This window comes from Anguilla anguilla, chromosome 9 (assembly GCF_013347855.1).
Source record: "Anguilla anguilla isolate fAngAng1 chromosome 9, fAngAng1.pri, whole genome shotgun sequence".
Taxonomy (NCBI): Eukaryota; Metazoa; Chordata; class Actinopteri; order Anguilliformes; family Anguillidae; genus Anguilla; species Anguilla anguilla.
Window position 1 is genome coordinate 19,967,948 of NC_049209.1, and position 18,084 is coordinate 19,986,031.

Consider the following 18,084-nt stretch of genomic DNA (forward strand, 5'->3'; position numbering starts at 1 on the left):
CAATCAAAGTTGCGAGATAAAAAAAGGAGGACTGGGTTTAAAACAAGTTGGATTTACTAAATGTCAGAGATGAACAGAAAATCCTACTGCTCTGGGAGAAGCAATCAACACCCCCCCCACCCTCCTCCCCCCCTCCACCACCTTCAAACACTTTTTTTCCCCAAGTGAATCGGAATACAATGCCTGGAATAAAATGCTGAATCATATATCAAAGGAATGCTCAAGACTCATTAGGCAATGTTCAGAAAAATTGATTGCATGACATTCACTTAGAGTCCTGAACCTGACCAGCAATTGGAACCAAAGGTGTACAGGAAATCCGAAAAAATGAAGCTTTTAGCAACACACCCTTGATCTGGTACCAGCAATGACAGGAAATTGAAATTTACATGCTATGCTGCACACATATTTCTGGCAAAGTTATGTATAATTTTGTATACCTGCATGAAACAACCGTTTCCATTTGTTGCTTCAAAATGTTAAATTGAGTGTTTTTCTGGTCATTTTTGTAAATAATAACCCACCTGTTCACAGGTATTTGTTTTTTACAGTTGCTAACCCACAGGCACTGTACACAGAGGCCATGAAGTGTTACTCTGAAAGGACTGACACTAGACTTCTTTCCAATAAAAATAAAAAATAAAAATGTTTTTTGTGAGTCTAATAAGTAAATTCGTACTGCCTCAGACATGTACACTGCAACGCTCACCACAGAGTGAGCAGTTTCCATCTCTGTAACACTGCTCTGCCTTAACAGGCAGGGAGTTCAGGTGCCCATCCGATATGATAACCGCTGGGATGCTTTCCCAATGTTACGGTGAGCGGTCATGAGCCCCCTTGTTTTCTTCAAGCCTGTTTCTCACCGCGAAACCCATTTGTTCCGCGCCTAACCAGGCCAGCCGGGGAACGCGCCGCAGGGAAGAGGCGGAGCCAGTGACAGGAGCTGGGGTCATGGCTCCGGCGCCACAGGCCAATCACCTTCCTTGTTTTTATGGTCAGACAAAGATCCGTAATCCATTTCACAGTTTTAATGAGAAAATAAAAACATTAATTGACCAATTTGTTTTTCATTCTACTAACCCTCACCTCGGCCCAAAGCCTAAATATACCCCACCCCCCCTTAAAATCAAGGAAGTAATTTACAAGAAGGAAAGAAAGAAAAAAAGAAAAGAGCACAATACTCTGAAGCTGAAGATGCCCGTGTCGGGAGCTGGTCGTCCGCGCTCCAGACGGGTTAATGTGGTTTCCTGTGATTGGTGGAGGGCGGTGGCAGCGCCGGCCCGGACTCGCCCGCGGCCGACGGGCCGCCAGAGCCCTTCTGAATTCCCCTCCTGAACCGCGGCGGCCTCGCGTGCTTCACTTCACTTCCGCGGTAACTTTCCATTTTTTTCCATTTTCCAGGCGTCACCGTGACAGATGCCGTGATGTGAAAATCCGGGGTGCGGAAGGAGGGGGCTGTCCAAGCCTGTTCGATGGCAAGATGATGTTGGGGAGAAAAAAAGAAGCTGAGCTTCCCCCCGCTGATCTGCGTGTGATCACTTACCCATCACTGGTGTTAACACTGCAGCCCAAAGACCAGCACATCTCCTCACTAAAGGTACTTATCTAGCAAATGAGCACTCTCTTTATCCATTTCTTTTTCTTCCTTATTGCTCCTTGGGTCATTTCATTTCTAATTTGTTTTTCAGCTCTCCCCACCCCCCCCCCCTTCCGCGTGGGCTGGGACTATCTAGAGAGCTGTGGACGCTCTAGGGGCATGCGTGGATGTGTTTTCAAAAAATGTCTTCCAACCAACAGAAAAGATCTTAAACAGCTATGAGTAATACTTACATGAATGAACAATAAAATCTTTCCCAACTATTGAAAAGCACAACGCCAGGAACACTTAGGAAAGGCACATGCACAGTCTGATTAGCACTGTTTACATATATTTACAAGATAAAGAGAGATGGGCAAAACCCTGGCCGGCACTTTTGTGCTGATTCAGTGCATCTGTGCCAATTATGCAGTGGCTCAGATGCCGTTATTATATCAGTTTGACAGGTACTTTCATACTGCAGCTTCATAGGAAAACACAATCAATTGCCTACCGACTCTGTGACGAATACCCATTCTAATCTAATTAGTGTGCACTGTTCACTGACTAAAAGGCTTTTGATCACACATGCACACAATTATTGCAATTACAGAGATTGCATGCTTTTGTAAAGACACATATGAGTTGAAAGGAAATTAACACAGTATTCTTTTGTTGCTCAACATATACATATAACAACATTTGATTTTCTTGAAACCCCCCACCGCCCGCTGGCCCTTTCAACTATAACATCAACGGTTTTTTATCCTTTTTCTAAAATGCCATGTCTTTGTACCCTGTCTTACAAGCTCACCATGTGATCCCAAACTGAAAAATTGAAACCTAACCTCTAGTGCCCAACCCCATGCATAGGCCCACCTTTATAGTAGTACATCCCCAGGCTGACAAACATTGCAGTATAGCCTACTGCATGAACAGAACTGTAACACCTCAGAGACTACATAGCACCTTTATGAAATCGAAAGTCATAACCCTTATTAGTGTTACCCAAAAGAAAGTGTTAGTAGTCAGTATGTTAGTAGTGGGCAGAGGTGTCGACAAGGGAGGGGGATCTGGGGGTGTGTGGTGAGAGCTGTGCATGGGGGAGGGGAGGGTGTTTGCACTGGCAGAACATACATTTTCTAAAATTGACTGTGGTAATTAAGCACATGGTATTACAAGTGGTCACATCCCGAAGCAACCACGGCACCAGCTCTTCGGTGAGCCCACTCTGCTCAGGGAAAAGGCAGGTGAAATTAAGGAACGATGGTAAATCTAAATCCTTGCACAACTGGGCATACACTCCGTGTACCGGGTGCTGAAAGCACACATGGCCGCCTCTCCAAGCACTGGATGTCCAGCTCTTATAAAGCCTTGCTTTCATTAGCAGCACTGCTGCTAACAGCAAGCGTCTCACTATGGCTACTACGTTCATCCATTTTTGCTATATTGTCCTATAGATATTTGCCAGATGAGTATTGCAACTAACAATGAAGGAACTGTAAACAAGAGGATAGAATCTTTGCTATGGTACCAGTAAGAGTAAGCAATTTCTCATTTCACTTTGATGTGAATGGAACAAGTCATTTTAAAAATGTTGCAAACCATGGGACTAAACTAGGCTTTAAGAGCTCATTTAAAGGCTAAACTATGGCAAAAGAATAATTAATTTAAAACTATATCTTCAGCCATCAACGGTCCAGTTGAAATCATAACTAGACATGATATCCAAGCGATCAATAGCAACAAGAATCTCCTGGATGGATTTATTATGATATTTGTGGACAAAATAACAATTGAAGCGCTACAGATAATTCTCTTGAAAATCTATATTTCTATGTTTCAGTACAGTGAACTTTAGTTGTGCATATACGTTGTCATTTTGAACCACATTTTCATTGCAGTCAACTAGAAACGGGTGACGGGTGGTCGGGGGTGGGGGAGTACTGTGATTACTAAGCACCGAGTTTAAAAATAAACAACTAAAATACAACAAAGTCTTTCTGGATAGGAGCAAATCTGCGGCTGCCCAGATGAAGTCAATGTATGGGAAACACTGCTTGTAATAAGTCTTTGTAAATATTTTCATCAGCATACAAATTATAATGTGCATTACCAGAGCACTGGTAATATCATATTTGACATGTTCTATGAAAACACTTGTTAATTGGTTGTAAATGTTTAATTAAAAACATTACTCTTCATGACATCTTTATAATTTATATAATGGGCATCACTCTTGTCATAAGTTTAACAGCCAGTGGCCAGTAATTGCCACAGTGTTGTGAAGCATTATGATACAGATTGAATCAATTATGCCACTTACTGAAAACCATTTGCTATAATCTGGCAATAGTTATGACACTATAACACTTAAGCCAACTTGAAAAATAAATAATATAAGACTTTTCCAGAAATAACGTGCTTTTGATCCGTAAAAATCATCAAAGTCAGGGAAATTTAAAGTCCTGTGAACATTCTGGCAATAAGTACGCAAGTAAGTAAAAAAGTAAATAAGAAAGTGAATAAATAAATAATATTTATTTGCCAGAGCCAACATAATGGCTCTTACAATTTCAAATGTGCACTTCATGCTTATACTGTCTCAAAAAAACAGCAAGCTATATTTTTCTCACCCTAAATTACCCTCCAGCATGAAGCGACCATCTTTCTTTCTTTCGAACTTGCTTTTTCTCTCATCAAAATCACACCAAGAAGCCAACTGCAGGGGAAGGTTACGCAGCTAATGCAAATCTGAAGATCCACCAAAACCTTTCAGACATTTAGTTCCAAATCAGCAGCTGCCCACTTCCACACCATGAAATATCACTGCAAATGAAAGGACACAGCCAGGTTGACTACCATCGCCCTAATGTTATTTTTTTGCTATAAATCGGCCATTTTTACTCGTGAACATGAATAGAATGAAAGATGAGCTTGATATGATCTGAAAATTGTTGATTTATTGTCTTGTTGTTAAATGCATTATTCTGTGCTGCAGGCTGTAGCCTATTAATGCATATTGTCTAGCATCCATATAGGCACCTTCACTGAGGAGAACAATGAGAATTGCATTAGCCTAAATAACTAATCATGCAAGATCAATACAACTTATTTTGCCAAGAAAAGGTTCACTGAATGCACACAGATGCAAATAGCCTTTTTTCATCCAAATCATCCTGTCGTGGAAAACATATGTATATTTGTATACGTCATCTTTATGAAAGTTTTGGTTTCCAAATAGTTTTAAAAGCACAGAAATACAAGATTATGTTATGTATCATTATTCACCCCTGCCTATCATACATGTTAATAATAGATATAGCTGGACTTACAATAATTTGTTCAAGAAACTAAATTCCTTCTGCAAAAAAAAAAAAAAAAAAACCTAGAGGGAACTGAATAATAAATAATACCCACTTCAGTGTTACTGTAACAGAGTGCATAACAATGATGCATTATATAGCACTTACATTGTGTTTCCTACACAGCTCATATAATTCATTCAGAATGCAAGTTATGAATGCTAGTGAAAGGTTCATGAAACAATACACAATCCAACACTTGTGGAGGCATGAGTTCTACAGTTTGCGCTTTGCTAATCACTTTTCATTAAAACTGCTGGAAAAGCAAGCACCTGCACACACACACAAACTGTACACACACAAACATATGCATAAACATGTGTACATGCATATATACACACCCACAAACACACCAAGGTACAGCAAAAGTTCAGCTCCTGGTTGTCATTGGAAACAGACATGGACAAATGATCATCTCTAACAAAAGCATTTTAAAGATTACACTCTCTCTCATTCCAGACCTTTTTATGATCCCACAGTGACATCACTGCCAACAACTAGCAACAGGTAATCTGAATACACACCAAATCGCATAATATAAGAGCAAGCCGTGTTAGATTTATGGTTCTGTGTACATAAAAGAAAATGAGAAGCCAAATATGCATACAAGTATCTAGTCGACGTCACAGCACTGAATGACTCTATAAATGCCTTCGTGAGAATTTCTTTGTTGGGCTTTCATTTTCCAATTTATTCTGGAACTCAGAGGCAAGAGCCCGAAAGGTGCATTTCTCTGCGGTTACATGAAAATGCTAAATGTGGGGGAGAAGAAAAAATATCTAGTTTTCAAGTTCATAATGTTAACCATGTTTCATTTTGAGTTTGTTGACAGCCATTATAAAATGTTCATCTTTTTGGGTCATCCTCTTTTGCCTTATAAAATTCAGAGCCATAGAAATGGCTGCCATAGAAACCTCCGTATTATGGTGTAGTAAAACAGGAAGAAAAAAAGGAAGAAAGAAGTATAAATCTGTCCAGTATTTTATATATATATATACATATATACATATATATACATATATATACACATATATGAAAGAAGCTAATGTAATTGTCATCATTCACAGATCTGGCACAAGGTTTAAGGCAAAGCACCTGCCAGCATCGCGCTCTCCTGATGGGCTTCTTAAGCTTGTGGCGTGAAAGCAATTTGACAGATTAGTTACGCGGTTGGCAGGTGGAAATAAGACAGCCCTGGAGGATGTGCGTCGGGGTCCTCCGGTGCCTGGTAGAAGGCGCAAGCCTCCTGTTTTTCGAGAGGTCTGGTGTACTCAGCTACCTTAGTTCAGAATGGAGCCTGTGAGGGCAGGGAAGGTCTAAAGGAGGGACAACTCTGACAGGGTCGAGAGTATTCTTCCAGGGCCTTGAAAAAGAGGAAGTGATTCCTGAGGGTTTGAGCATGAACCCCTGATGGGCCTCTTTGGTTTTAGCATTGTGGTCTGAATCCATGCTGCAAGTTCACTGATCCTTAATGAAGTGAATGGGATGACATGTTGGGTCATCAATGAAATTAACCATCAAAAAGATGTGCCGGCATAGCACTGAAATGATTGAAAAACCTACTGCATCCAGGATCTAATACCATTACAAGAACCAGCGTGAATGAACACAAAAATTATTGAACCATATTTGATCTAATATCAAACAGAGGAATGACGATACATTTACAACTACAAGCTAAAATATTTGATACTCCACAGGTAAGTATGTCTGCCGTGCTGACACTTCATTATAATGAATAAAATAGATATTCCTGTATTGTTACGCACCCTTGTGGTAATGGCTGGCACTGTGACTGTCGCAGAACACAAAGCTTGGTTTTGACCATAGCGTCCCCGCCCATTACCATGCAGTTCTGCATTATGCTATTTACAATAAGCTCCATCTTTATTTTGGCAGCAGTGTTTTTCTTACTGGTCGCAGTACAACCAGTAATTTATCACTATGTATACCTCATCAGTTTTTAAGGTGACACATTAACAAGAAGTAGGCTAACATTTTTGGAGGCCTTTGGAGTGCTGTCTGCATACAACCCAGTTTATTTCTATACATGTGCATAAACGCTAAATGCCATTGGTTAAGTCCAGAAACCACTTCAGTAACAGATAATTCATGGTTAGTGTGCTAAAGCTGTCCTAGGACAGTCCTGGTAATAAATTAGTTAAATGCCTGCACAAAGACAATATCTCATTACAGTACAGACTAAAGGGAAACTTTGGCAATGCCTCACTGTAATTTGGTGGAACGAAAAGAGAAACTTTCATCCCATTAACACAAATTACCCACTGATATAAGGGCCATCACTGAAACATGGCCCTAAGAATGGCTTTAAAATGGGGCTCAAGTACTATTTGTTCCCATAGGTGTATATTTAGGGCTGGAAAATGTTCTGAAGGCAGCTCTCCAAGATAAATATGATGAAATTTTCCTAATTTTTCTTCTATATGAAAATATATATCACTCATACTTGGGATTTGACATTTTAAAAATGGATTTTGTGAGTCATCTATATATATATATATCATATGTTCTAACAAATAGCCCAATTTTATAGATGTAGTGTAAAATCACAGTAGACTCTTGACAGTTGTGCATGTGCTTGGACCTATGGTGGCATCACACTCAGAAACAAGAGTGTGCATATTACAGAAATGAATTAAATCAGTTCGACTTATGCAGGATCACATAAGCCTTCTGCAATAAATGGAGCATTCATTTATCCAGTAGGCTATTCTAAGCAGTTCAGTGAGCAAGTAGTTATTTGTAAAAATAAATATTAATTATTATATACACACTACATGGTCAAAAGTATATGGACACTACTAACTAGTGGGCTTGGCGACTTTAGCAACACCCATTGCTAACAGGTACAAAAAAATCAAGCATGCAATCTCCATAGAAAAACATGGGTCATACTCAAGAGCTCAGTGACTTTGAACGTGGTACTACTGTCATGGGATGCCACCTTTCTAGCAAGTCAGTCTGCCGAATTACTGCTCTGCTAGAGCGGCCCCGGTCAACTGTAAGTGCTGTTAGTGTGAAGTAGAAATGTCTCGGAGACTGCCTCTGGAAACAACATCAGTGCAAGAGCCGTTTGTCCAGAGCTTCATGAAATAGGTTTCCATGGCCGAGCAGCTGCACACACTCCTAAGATCACCATGCGCAAAGCCAAGCGTCAGCTGGAGTTGAGTAAAGCATGCCACCATCATACTCTGGAGCAGTGGAATCATGTTCTCTGGAATGATCAATCGTGCTTCACTATCTGGCAGTCTGACGGAAGACTCTGCCTGCTCAACTGCATAGCGCCAACTGTAAAGTTTGGTGGAAGAAGAATAACGGTCTGGGGCTGTTTTTCATGGTTTGAACTAGGCCCCTAGTTCCAGTGAAGATAAATCTTAATGCTACAGCATACAATGACATTCTACAATGGCTTTCTGGCAACAGTTTTGGCAAGGCCCTTTCCTGTTTCAGCATGACAATGCTCTCGTGCACAAAGTGAGGACCATAAAGAAATAGTTTGCCAAGCTTGGTGTGGAAGGATTTGACAGGTCTGCACAGAGCCCTGACCTCAACCCCATTAAATACCTTTGGGATGAATTTGAAGGCCGACTGCAAGCCAGGCCTTCTCGCCCAAAATCAGTGCCTGACCTCAGTAGGCTGAATGGAAGAAAATCCCCTCAGCCCTGTTTCAAACTCTACTGGAAAGCCTTCCCAGAGGAGTGGAGGCTGTTATAGCAGCAAAGGGAGGTCCAACTCCATATCAATGCCCATGGTTTTGGAATGAGATGATCAACAAGCACAAGCACATTCAACGTGGCCGTTCTTAGGGGGAGACATTGTCAAACGGGAGAGCGCATTTGTGAAGGGAGAGTCGTTCTAAATCAAGCATCGCTTTTTAGCAAGTCAGCGGAGAATGTAAGAATAACCTACAGGCTCCCAAGTCATGCCAAACTCCAGTGATCGGATGGAGATTATCTAGAGCCAACAACAAAATGAAGCCACACCATCTCTGTAGTGACATAACTCCTTTCCACGCTGCATTTCCTGGCATGATGACTACTGCGTACGGAATTAAACAATGTGAAATATTAAATTCTATAAAAACGTCTGTTCTTGCCAGATTTAATAATGATAATGATAACCAAGTACCGCACAAGTTGTGTCAATGTCTGAAATAACTAACCATGAGTCAAATGTATAAATTGCCGTTATTCAAAGCATAGTTACATTAAACCCACGCAATTTGCTCCAGTGAAGCGCCATTTTCTTTTTATAAGAACTTTCAGCAAAATAAACAGAACTGAACTCATAAGTCAAGACTTTCTTTCTTTAATGGCTAGCTTGCTAGCGAGTGACGTTACCCTCTCTTCATCACGCCAACCCACTCCGTTCGTATTTAGTAGGAGAGGCAATCTGTGACTGGTGTTGTCTGACGCTTGCTCATAGACTGTAAGTACCCGCTAATTGTAATCTTTAGTAAAGCAGCTACCTGAAGCATGCACAGTAGTTTCGGGTTATGTGTCTGCACTTGCTACAGGTAGAGAGCTGGCTAGGAGCTCATTATAATCAGGACAACAGCTACTCTTCTACAAGTTTTACAGTGGAATTCCCCTTTAAAACCATGTTCTGTTTTACTAATGAGACATGTAAACACTCTCTCTGCACATTTATAGGTGACAGTACTTATCTATTACATCCACAGATCCTGACATCTGTCCAAAACTTCACTTCACCAGAGATGGAGTGGTACAAAAATTCTGCTTTACGGCCATGTGCAAGACGCATCTTATACACCGATAGTGCATTTAAATGAACAAGCTGTGGCTGTGCTCATACCGAAAGACAAAACCAGTCTTAGTAAATACCCTGCCGAATTGAAAACATGTGGCAACACAGAATTTTGCTGCCCAGATGGTAAATTGCGACATCCTTGAAGGAAATATGGCCCATAATATTTACATTCTGTATAGTCTGGAATTTACATTTTCGAATGAGTGTCCAGTAAGTTTGCATGATGAAGAATTTGGACTGTCAACATCGACTAGTCCCATTTCACAAAGCTTGCAGCCAAAAGCCAGCACTTGCCAGATGTCCATAAGAAGGGATGGGCATTTCAGATAGTTAGAGTTCTGAATATTCCACGGATGCTTCAGGGAGAATATCTGAAATCAGCCCCCTAATTTTTTTTCTTTTCTAAAAAGTCCACAGACTCCCTGCAGTGAGATATGCATTCACTCTCGCTTTGAAGAAGGAAACAAAATAAATAAATGAAATTAAAAACAGAATTAAACTGAATTAAATGCTGGTTATTTATGCAGACCTCTTAAGCCCTCCTACAGTGCCAGTGATGGAATAGAAGCTAAACTATCACGCTAAACTAAGTCATGTTTATGCCTTCCCAATCCTGCAATCTCTCCTCATAATAGCCACCTTCGGCTTTACTTACAATTAAACAAATTACTGGAAGTCTATCCAATCATTTTGCAGAGTGGGAGGGAGGCAGAGGGGTAGGGGTAGTTAAACTGAGTGAAATCTTATGTACCATAAGTTTTTTTTTCTTTTTCTTTTTTTTTTAAAGCCACACAGGTAGCCTAATACCATTGGCCTGCAGTCTAAGTAAGATAGGCACTAAAGCTGCAGGAAATATGGCTAAGATGAAGGAGTTAGGCTCAGATGTGCAGGGCCAAGTAAACATCGTGGCAAGGTTGTAAAGAAATTGTAAAGAAGCTTAAGATTTCCAGTAGACGTGCACCGATTTTTCAGATTTTTATGGCCGATTCCGGTTGCCGATTTTTAAAAGCCAAATCAGCCTATTCCAATTCTGATAGCCGATTTTTAAAGTTTTTATTTATTTATTTATTTACTGACCAGGAATAAGAGGGTATAGATGGATGGATGGATGGATAAACTGGACTTGCCTGAAGGTACATTGAACCTGGAGCATATCTTGATATGTCCTATAGATGGCATGGTGAACCTACTGGCATAGAGAAAAAAATACCAGAACTTGACGATGAAGCAGTTACATAAAATACTATCAGAACCGATAGGATTGATGAAAAATATTACGAAAATAAGAAAAAAACAGATTTTAATGACTTTAATGACTGCTTCACACACTTTGTATTGTTTCCAGATGGCTGACATTTCGAGAAAGATAGAGCACAGGGCAACTCTTTTCAGTTCATTATGGTTTGATTGATAACACTTTTATCCAGTAGAGGAACGTATAAGCTTGCCAGTGGTATATTGCTTATCTAATTAGAAATTTATAACAAAGATTGAGAGCCCCATGCAACAGCTTGAATTCTTACTGCAGTACAATGTTGTGGAGTCAATTGTAACATTACGCAGCAATATACAAGCTCTTGTTTGTGTATATTGTGCATATTTGTGTTTTTTAACTTCTTTTGGAAGATTTTACTAATTTTGTCAACTCATCAGCGTGGCTAAGGCAAAATCTGGTCTTGCTGACATGGATGTAGGGAATGGGTCAGAAGAGGGGGAAGCATGAAGTCTAGCCAGGGCACATATAAACATGGCAAAGATGTACGTATTACTGTTTGTAACATTTCAATTATTTACATAGTGCCATATGTTTGATTTGGTTATATTCGCATTGGTCATAACAGGCAACTCTTAGCAATTGTTAATAATGCTCAGCATACTTGTATTTTGGGCTAAATAGTTTGTGTAGGGGCAATTGGTAGCACACCTTGGGCAGTGTTAGCGTAGTGGCCCGCTTTAGAATTCATACCACTTGCATTGAAATTCAGGGCCTTTCAAGAGGTTTGCGCTATTCTCTAATGCAGACATTTTACATACCATAGTGTAAGCATTTGTAGGTGGCTTAGGCTTATTGGCAACATTTTTTGAAAATGGTAGATGGTAGAATAACATTTTATTGTAATCTTATTGCACATAATGTGGGATGTTAGTATATCCATGGGCTATACTTGTCACTATATGACTATAAACTATATGTTTCCCTTGGAGTGATGATACAGTAAATGCTAACATTTGTAAAATGTCATCCCATCCCCATGCAGCAAAAGATTACATACTGCAGAGTACAGAATAACATATGCGAGTGAATGATTACATATTTAGGTACAGCCGGGTGACAAATTAAAGGAAAACCCAACATAGTGTGTCTTAGTAAGGTGTTGGGCCACCACAAAAGCCTCATATACTCTACAAGTCTCAGGAATTTTATTGGAGGGATGGAAAACCATTCCAAAATCTTCCATTGGTGTTTATTTGGGTTGAGGTCACTCCAAAGGCCACAGCACATGATTCATATAATTTTCAAATGTATCGAACCATTCAGTGACCCCTCGTGCCCTTTGGATAGAGGCATTGTCATCCTGGAAGAGACCACTCCCAAGGTGGAAGGTGATCACTCAGAATAACTCGGTATTGACTTGCAGTTACTCTTCCTTCTAAGGGGACAGGTGGACCTAAACCATGCCAGGAAAATGCGCCCCACAGCATAATAGAGGCATCGGACCCACTTTCTGTAGGGGTCAAACAGGCCGGCATTCTCTTGGTGTATGCCTCACATGCACTTGCCCACGTGTTGAGAATATGGAGAAGGTTGACTCATATCACTATTTTCCACACCTCTGTAGACCAGTGCCTCTGATTTTTGCACCACTGAACTCTCAAATATATTTTCCTTTGTAATGAGAGATTTATGCACTGCAACCCTACTATAATATCCCTCTCTATGCAGTTGTTGACATACTGTTCTTGCTGAGGGTTGGATCAGGTCCTGCACTGACATTCTCAGTCACCTGACTTGCTCTTGTTTTTCCTTACAGATTGCACTAATGCACGAGCATCACGATCATCGAATGTTCCCTTCCTATTGAAACACTAGCCAGTTGAGCAGTCTTTGTGACTGAAGCTCCTGCCATCCGTGCCCCGATAATGGACCCTTTTTCAAAGTCACCGAGAGCTTTTCCTCTTGCTATCTTGACTGAAAATTGAGGTCAGCTGGGCCTGCATTTTTATACATGCCACAGAGCATGATAGAAAGTTAATCGCTTAATTGTATTATGCAGTACACCTGTATGGAAGCATCTGCATTCATTATGTTTGTCCACTCATTTATTCAGGTTTTTCCTTTAATTTGACACCTGTCTGTATGTTTACCACAGTATGTCACAATGTTTCTTCATTATTTTTTTTAACCATAAGATGTTTTATAATGGAAAAAAACATTTATTCATTTTTTGGACCACTAGATTTCATAGACCCCTATGCTGATGAAAAGTTAGCAATACCCACTTCAAATAATGCAAAAGTGAGTTTATAGTGAAAGCTGATTTATAGTGAAATATATGATGTTATAATTTACAGCAATGCACAATTTAGATATTTTGGATATATTTGGAGACACTAAAGGACACCAGGGTACAGTGCTTAGTTTTTGCTCCATGGATCATTAGTTGTTTTGCCTATCACCCTCAGATTTTGCACACTAGTGGAGTTTATGATCCAAGACATGTATAACATGTATTTGCCTGTTTTATGTGTGAGAGCTCTCAGTATTTCATTTCAAACTAAAGGAGAACAACTTCACTGCATTTTTGCCAAGATAATTGCATTTGTGCCACTTTATTTCTACCTAAATGATGAATATAAACTAATAAGCTGGTATTGTAAATGGTAAAAATGTCTTGCTGACATTTTCTAAATCTCTGTGATGCTCACATATGGTGTATAAAGCCTTAAATAGAACACCCCCTAAATGGGTGAGGATTGGCCAGAGTTGGCATCTGTAGGAAGGGTACAGACATGGTTGAATGCTTCAAATAAATAACACATTTGTACTAAAATGAGCAAATCCTCTGATCTTACAGGAGTCTCACTCAGGACACATTTATTTGGAAAAACAACAAAGAACCGTCATTCATGGACATCAAGCTGACACTGTAGCAAGTATGATATTGTAATTGTTGGTTTGCTAGCTCTTACAAATTTCCACTTCATTTATCATGTTAGACGCACATTAAATTAGAACAGCGAGAGAACTTTTGCAGACACAACTTCATGGTATATGGAAAAATAATGCGCACGTACGTCCCAACCAATCAGAATTGAGCACTCACCCAAGCTGTTGTCTATTAGTTTTGTGGGCGTGCAACATTTGTGACCCTGAAATCAACGGAACATGAGTTTCACTCAGGAATGCACCGATATATATCGGCCAACGATTGTTATCGGCTGATAAACTTAATTTGCATCCAATGATTATTTAAAAATAACTGATGGTGAGTGCTGATGTCCTGTCAATCCAAAGTAAAAAGTATATTTTATATTTGTAATCCAAGAGTTGGTTTTCATTTACTGTCAGATACAAAATAATTACCTTTTGTTTTCCATATAAAGATCTTTCCCTATGAGGCTCGCAAAATCTTTTTTTTATTATTCCAAAAATAACAGCAAATATCTATTCATTTTGAAATCAATAATCATTTGCGATTGGGAGCCTCTGCGGGGTGCTTTTCTCCTGTGTTTACGATGTATTAATATTTTGCAAAGGTCAGAGTATGTTATGTTACCAAGGTGTATAAAACCTTGGTAAACCTCCAAAGTAAAAAGCCAGGTGTGTCCCTATTTTTTCCACCAATTTCCTAGCAGTGCTTCAGAAATATATGACCCCAACAACTCCCTGGCACGTTAATGAAAATTGATTTCATCAAATACATTTTTAATGAATGTTCTAAAAAAAAAACTAACACTGAAGTTTGTTACATTCTTAAAAGATGAACATTTAACACACTGATCAAGTATCAGCATGGTATGGTTCAAGAACATGCAAAAACCGTGCCAGTACCAAAGCTCAAAGCCTCTAGCCATTAGGCTGCTGCAGTTGATTTGTTTCTGAAGGCACAGAAAACAAGGGGGTTCGACCACACTGCCAATAAACCTTGCTCAGCCAAACAAGTAGTAGTGCAAAATGGACTTCCATTTCAGGACCCTGTAAGACTAATGGCAAAATCACAACTCACTCAGTTCCTGCAGGAGGAGGAAAAAGACTATTCTAACGGCTGAGGTTGTGGTAAGAAAAAAATACATTCAGCTTGATTTGCATGATCAGTGGGAGCCTGATCAAAGCCAGTCAGACGTCACTGCATTTCAAAGGGTCCAAAGCGAAGCCAAACGGTCTGCTGTCGGTTGTAAAAGCATGATGGTGTCAAATACGGGCTGAGCGGTAGGAACTTCCGTATGACATGACCTTCTTAGTGTGTGCTACAAATGCTTCAGAGGAAAAATCAGGAGAATTATCACTTAGCACCTACACCTACACATAACAGCACATATACTTATATATTATAAGACGCAACATTTCAAAGCTCATGCAAATCATAAAAAATGTCAACCCACGCACTGAATGTCCAACATTGAACGTACACATTTAAAATAGTCTATTTTCAAAACCTTTGGGTTTAATTTCCTCTCCAAGAAAAGATTCAATAGGTTTCCTTTTGTGAAAGGCATCACACAAAGAGTAACGGAACCTCAGATGGGTCAGAATCCCAGCCCCAAGCAGATCACTGCCTAGGGGGAGATTGTACCACCCGAGGCCGTCCATGAGGCAGAGAGCATGTGGGTCAGGGGTGGGGGGTCCATTCTCAGTGGGTCACGTGATGGGAAATCATAAGCATCCCAGCATCCACACTTAGGCCAGAAGCCAGTAACCCTCAGAACCCGTGCGGGTGGCGGGAAGAAGTGTTTTGTGGAGGTGGTAAAGCCCCGCCCATTGCTGCAAACTCAGAGGAAAAGGGAACTTCATCAAGGACTACTGCCTGTCAGTCTCCTTCTCCCTGCGTGGGAGATGGCTGACGATAATTAACCTTCAATAACAGCAGCCCTGGCTTGAACAGCTCAAATCACATCAACCCAATTCATGATCTCCATCTCACTGCTGCTTAACCTTTCTGTAATCCTTTGCATAAACTAATGGCCCCTTTTCTGTTTAGCTCATTACAGTGCAAGCATTGCTGAAGTAAAGGCACAGAACAATAAAACAAACAAACATATCAACAGAATTATGGGACTCCTGCAAGCAAGCAAATAACTTGAATATGAAAATACACATTTCATGACATTATAAACGTTGTCATAATAAAGTCATCATACATTAAATTGTTGAAATAACTATTATTTTAGCTGTAGCCTGCCACTTCGATTTCTCAAAAGAATAATAAGAAAAATAATATTTGAATAATTTACGTACATTGGTTTATTTAGGCAGTTCGCTGAGGGGCACAGCGCTCCTAGTCACTCGCATTCAGTCGGGATTCAATGGGTTAATTAACAACCAGGATAGCCATAACGCGTCAAACTGTGATTGATTCACTGCGTGTCAGTAAAGCAGGTTTATGGAAACCTGCGCTAAAACAGTACCACCGGGGCTGATTCACAAGTCTATAGGCTGGCTAAAACAAGTGGTTGGAGGAAAAATCGCCTCACTCATTTTGTCGACAGCCGAATACATGCAAATGTGTAGACACATCTAGACTGCGAAACTGGAAAGCAAACGAGGGAGAGGCTTCCTCTAACAAGACCCGTTAAAAACTCTGAGCAGCCATTCACATCACATCAGAACAGGACAGTTGCATGGTTTAAAAAAAAAAAACATTTCTCGAATGCATTAAGTAGCCTACCCTAGGTACGCGATTGCATTGATTAATCCATGAATAAAATTACTGACACATAAAATAAGACTCTGCCAATAACACTTAAACTCGACCCCAAAATCTTCTTATCAGGTTGATCAAAGAAATAGTAACAGCATCTACACAGTCGCAATCTAACTTAGTTACAACATATTGGGACCAGTTAATCTTACCTGTTTTTTCCACATGAGCTTGCGTTTCCCGCTTTGGTTCCGTGCTTCCGCTGGGCTGTAGATGTTTACGTGCAGCCTATTTGTTAGCTATATATTTTCGGAGTTTTTTAAGTACCGCAGGAAATAAACTACATGCAGATAGAAAAAAAGATATTCAGTCCGCTGCTTTGTCCTGTTTCTCGGCTTTTTAAGTACGCATTGGAAGAAAAAAACGCAGTAGCCGAATGTTGCTAGCAATACAATGCGCGATTATTTTGCAAAGAAGCCCAATGTTTTTTATTTGACTACTTTATACCGTAAAACAGCAAACGCACACTCCGCATCCAAACTATCAGAGGTGATGAACAAATAATAATTTTCTTAAATCCATTGGGGAGTGCAGAGGTCTGGTATGCAGCCGGACCGCGTACAGACAGAAGCCTTTTCCATTCTCTTTTTTCCTCGTGAAAATAATGTAGAATTGAACGAATGTAGACGTAGTGTTCCCTTGAAAAGGCTCCGTTTTCACTCACCCTTCTTGATGTAGTTGAAAATGCTTAGCGCAGCAACAGAGAAAGAACGCGGAGCAAATGAATTTATACATAGGTAGCTTACAATTGTCCCTGCTTTACTGAACTGGATCTGCCTGGTGCACTGATAGCATTCAAATCACTTTGAATGTAAAAAACGGCACAGATAGTAGATCAAAAATATCGAGAGGGAGAGAAAACTGAATGTGCGAAATGCAGTTGGTCAGGCACTGCTGAAGTCATTCACTTTTGTACCGTGAAAGCTCCGCGCCGTGGTATAACCGTCGAACAGCGTCAAGATCCGAAATCTGCAACAATTCAATACGCGCTGTTAGAACCGCACACCTACATAACAGGTGCGCGCAATTATACGAATCAACAGTATCTTTGATAATTTTGTAATATGGCCGCTTTTATTGTATAGCCTATATAAATAGTCTACTTACAACCTACGACCATCCGTTGTCATTATTTTATTTTTGGTGAGGGAGGTAGATATTTTCCAAGTGAATCAAATCAATTTTGGGAGGGATGTTGTGTGAGGGACAAGTGAGATGAGATGGCTTTGCAAGACGTCGATATTGTAGTTTTAAACAATAAATTCTTTATTCTTAATCTTTATGGATCTTTCAAACCTATGTAGATTTACGTGTACGTGACGACATGACAAACTTTAGGTGAGCAATTTTAAATTAAACTATTTGTTTCTGAGTTAAATGGGGCGTTTGAGTAAAACCTAGTTATGTGATTATTGAACATAAAGAGAGCACT

The 18,084-nt window shown here is 40.0% G+C and overlaps 1 pseudogene; it reads right to left on the minus strand.

The window, feature by feature from the left end:
- Positions 1-17,774, minus strand: part of LOC118235721 — a 308,484-nt pseudogene extending 290,710 nt beyond the window's left edge.
- Between the last annotated feature and the right edge of the window lie 310 nt (positions 17,775-18,084).